Below are 4812 nucleotides of genomic sequence, written 5' to 3'. Positions count from 1 at the left end.
TTGACCAACTGTTCCAGGACAGCGCCGCATGCGACGTTACTGGCGTCCGTGGTTAACCTCAGGGGGGCCCCGGGGTCCTGATAGGCCAGGGTTGTGGCCTTGCAGAGGGCAGTCTTCATCTTCTCGAACGCTTTTTGTTGAGGAGGACCCCAATGTAGTTTCTTCGGTTTCCCCTTCAGGACATTGAGGAGGGGCGTCATCACGCTGGCGATGTTGGGCAGGAACATATGGTAGTAGTTAGCCATGCCGATGAACTCTTGCAGGGACTTCACGGAGGTCGGTGCTAGGAACTTGTTTACGGCCTCCACCTTCAATGTCATGGGGCGCACACCCCTTTTTGAGAGTTCGTGTCCCAGGAACTCCACCTTCTCCACCCCAAATATGCACTTGTTGAAGCATACCATGAGGCCATTCTCCTGCAATCGCTGCAGAACTGTCCTCATGTACCCCAGGTGGTTCTTCCGTGTCTTGGAGAACACGAGAATGCCGTCGACGTAGACAGTGCAGAAGGGAAGCTCCCCCCAGGATGCTGTTCATTAGATGCTGAAAGGTCGCCCTGGCGTTTCTCAGGCCGTACGTTGAATAGGAGAAAATGTAGGACCTGAATGGGGTGATGATAGCCATCTTTGGGATGTCATCGGGATGCACGGGGACCTAATAATAAGACTTCAGGAGATCCATTTTAGAGAAAATAGTGGCCTCATGGAGGGCCCCAGTGAGATCCTGCATGTTGGGCAAAGGGTAGTGGTCAGGCGTCGTGACCAGATTTAAGCGTCTATAATCATCGCAGGGCCTCCGACTCCCGTCGGGTTTCTTGACCATGTGCAGCGGAGAGGCCCACATGCTGGACACCTCCTTGCAAATTCCCATGTGCTCCATCTCTTGGAAGGCGTGCTTGGCGTCTTGTAGCTTCTGCGGTGGGAGGTGTCTAAACCTACAATGGGTTGGGGGGCCCGTTGTTGAGATATGGTGAAATATCCCATGCTTGGCGGGGACCCCTTCCAGTTGGCGAAGCTCGGGTTTGAAGACCTCCGGGAATTCCTGCAGCAGGCGGTCGTATTCGTGGGGCATGACTGAACACACCCTGGGAAGGCTGGGCCCGCTGGAGAGGTGGTGGGATCGGTATGAATCCTGGTCGACTAGTCGTTTGCGACGCACATCTACCAGCAGTCCGTGGTGAGAGAGGAAATCGGCGCCTTGACGTCTGCGATCAGGAAAGGCCAGTCGTAATCCTGGCCCATGATGGATATCCTCAGTGTCCTCGTCCCGTAACAGGTGATGGAGCAGCTGTTTGCGGTGACCAGGGCGGCTCTGATGGGATGCCGCGGTCATCCTTCGAGGGCGGGAAAGTCGACACTGTAGTGCCGGTATCCACCAGGAACAATTTTCCTGAGTTTACGTCCAGGATGTAGAAGCCTGTGTGATCGGGCCTCGCCTGCTCCACGGCTGCTTGTAGACACGGTCGCCCACCTAGTTTTTTTGGATGGGCACATGGCTGAACGCACTTCCGTGCCTCTTTCCCCAATACTCTGTGGAAATAGAACCATCTGGGAAAGTCAGGACTCTTGTGGTAGTGGTCTTCCCATTGGTGCCGTTGCTCCTGCTAGGGACGCTGCTGGCGTTGCTGCTGCTGTCGATGTGGCGGGGGTTGAGAGCGGGAGTTCTGGAATCTCCCGCCATGGATCGCGTTGACCCCCACCTCATTTGGCTGTGCAGAATAATCTTTGTTCTCCTCCGTGACGCCGTTGACGGAGGCAGTGGCCGCGCATCTGGCAGCCCAGGCTACCAGGTGAAGTTTCTTGGCCTTCTCAACCAATGACGGCGTGTCCAGGTCCTCGGCACCCTCCAACTGGGTGCGAATGCTTTTGGGGAATGCAATGGAGGAAGATCTCCCTTGACAAACTTATCTCCCTGGGCCGCCAATCGCTGTCTAGTTCGTTCAGCTGGAGGAGGTCCATCAGTTCGTCTCAGGCTGCCAAGGGACAGGTGTTGCCTAGGGGCGTCGTTATCAGGTCGAGGGCGGGCTGAGCCCTCAGGGGTACCGGGAGTTTGTAGATCTACATCAGTTTCATTTTTAATTTGCTGTACCTCATGGTTCCTAGCCTCTGTTTCAGTCAAGGGGAAATCCTTTTAAAAGCATCTGGTGTGAACATTACCATCACCATATCTGCTTTTTTTTATCTCATTGGTAATGTTTGCCAGCATGAAGTGGGACACGGCACGCTGGAACTATACAGTCGTTGCGTCTGGTGTGAAGGGAGGCAGTTGCAATTTATGTCCCATCGACATTTGTATGGCCGTATGTGTTATTATCGTACTGTGCCCCTCGGTTGCAAGTAGCGAGGTACTGTCGTCTTCTGAATCTGTCATCTGACCCCACACTCCGAAACTCAGTAGTGAACCGTATTAAGTCCTCTAACGGAGTAGAAATTCCAAGCATTCGAGTAGTCATTAATTGCCATGGCAAAACTGCTTTTGGAAATGCCAGAACACAAACTGATTTGCGCCGTAATTAGTCCATTAGTGGCGTTGGGGTATGTGGAGTTGCGAGCCCAAACGATTTCTGTCAAAATCGCCGTTGTAAGTCCGTTAAGGGAAACTCCATGGCAAAGTTTTGCCGATGCCAAAACGCAAAATAACTTGCACTGTAATTAGTCCGTTAATGGCGTTGAGGTGAATGGAGTCGCGAGCCAAATGATTATTTTTTTTCTTTTAAATCGCCGTTGTAAATCAGTTAAGGGAAACTCCTGGGTCACCAGTTCTGAGGATTTGAGATGACAGACCATACATGAGTGATGCTTTATTTATGACACAGGCAAAGTACATTGACCTGTGCGGACGGCAGTGTAGCAAGGTGACTGACCGACCACGAACAGGTGAAAAATGTGGGGCATTTGTGTTTTCTACGGTTAACATTACAATAAATATGAAAGCTCACGCTTGACATATAATAATGAAATGTATATTGAAATGAAGGGCAGATGATTCTGCACCAGACTGAATAAATGATATGTACAGAAAAATGTATACAAAGATGATAATATTGCTACAATCCTTGTAAGACGTTGTCCGTACAGTACCTGTAAGCCTATTATCTGTAAAAGAACTGGAAGTATGACTACACCGTGTAACATAAGCAGTTTCTAAATTGGTAACCTTGAAAAGTAATTCACGAGAGGATATTGATTTAAAATAGAAATGATCTGCTAATAAAACCCTAGAATAGACTTCATTATCAATACCTACCAATAATTGTTCCTTCAACCTTCGGTCGAAATCACTATTAAATTTCCACTGTTGAGCAAAAAATTTCAGTTCTGCATAATATTCCTTCACTGACTCACTACTTTTCTTCTTTCGTTGTAGGAAATCACATAGAGCTCTATGATAACTAGGTTTGGTTATGAAATGAGACTTTAGTTGATTTACTATATCATCAAAGGGAACTGCAAATGGCAAACTCGGTGCTGTTAACTTACAGATTGTGGAAAATGTCTTTTCTCCAACAGAAGAAAGCAACAAAGCCCTTTTTGCTGTTGCCTCTGTTACATCATTTACCTCACAATTCATGGAGAATAAATCTAGCCAACAAGATAATTCTAACTTATCTGGGTTAAACTGAGGAATTGCCAGTCTCCTTGTGGCTGCCATCCTTCCTGAAGGTGTATGGAATTTTGGTAGTCCCCAACAAATACAGCTGAACTCGCCTAACTCGATTACTAAGTGTCTGGACGTTGGCCATGCCTAAACTGCTATACTAGGCTAGATTTGGTAGTGGCCGGTTGTGTTGGTACACTAATTATTGTTCACTCACTATGACATACCTCCTCGTTCACTGGATTTTTCCTCATCGCTACTGTAACATTCTCGTCTATCAATACTTAGGATCCAAGAAGACAGACTGGTAATTCACTTGCTTTATTGTGGTACCTAAATCATAAGTATGGAGTTCCATGTTGCTGCTAGCGTCACAGTTCGTGGATGGCGGGAGACAGCCCACAACAACAGCTCCCGGGCCAGGAGGTCCAACACAGTGGAATCAGATCAACTCAATAGAATGAGAGAGTAGTGTTTCTCAATACATTACAGTAAAGTCGTCACTAAAGCAGCCACCTACTTAAAGGAAGCCCGGAATCCAAGGCTAAAATCAATCATCCATTTGTATGAAGACCGTATTAGCTGTACTTCCAGCCTCCCACTGGTTGCCATCATTATGCCTAATTACATAGGTTTTGTCATTCTAGAATCGGCCAAGTTTGATGTAAGGTTCTCAAGAATAATTATGGTGATAAAGTCAAACTCATTTACACCAACACAGATAGTTTCATCTCTGCTCTGGAAGTTAGAGATCTTATTTCAGAGTTGGTTCAAGAACCCTTGAAATCGTATATGGATTTTTCCAACTTCGATGTTGATCACCCGCTTTTTAATAATGAGAGAAAAGGGAAGCTGGTGCTTTTAAAATCAGAAATAGGGAGTAATCTTACAGCCGAGGTGAAAGCGTTAAAACCTAAAATGTATTCCATACTAGTTAAGATGCAGGGGCACATTAATCAGGCGAAAGGTATTCCAGGCCACATCCATGCTTCTATAAAGCACGATCAGTATTCCCAAATCCTGGAAGATCATCAAGTCAACTATCTCATTGTGCGGGTAAAAAAAGAAGTGTCTCTCGGCCTTTGATTCAAAACGTTATCATTTGAGTACATACAGTTATTACCCATACGGACATCCGGATACTGTATTGAAGAGAGGGGGGGGGGGGGGGATGAGGAAGTTGCAACTGAAGCTCCAGTCAATAATCCCCTCCTC

This window comes from Palaemon carinicauda, chromosome 11, assembly GCF_036898095.1.
Source record: "Palaemon carinicauda isolate YSFRI2023 chromosome 11, ASM3689809v2, whole genome shotgun sequence".
NCBI lineage: Eukaryota > Metazoa > Arthropoda > Malacostraca > Decapoda > Palaemonidae > Palaemon > Palaemon carinicauda.
This window is presented reverse-complemented; position numbering follows the sequence as displayed.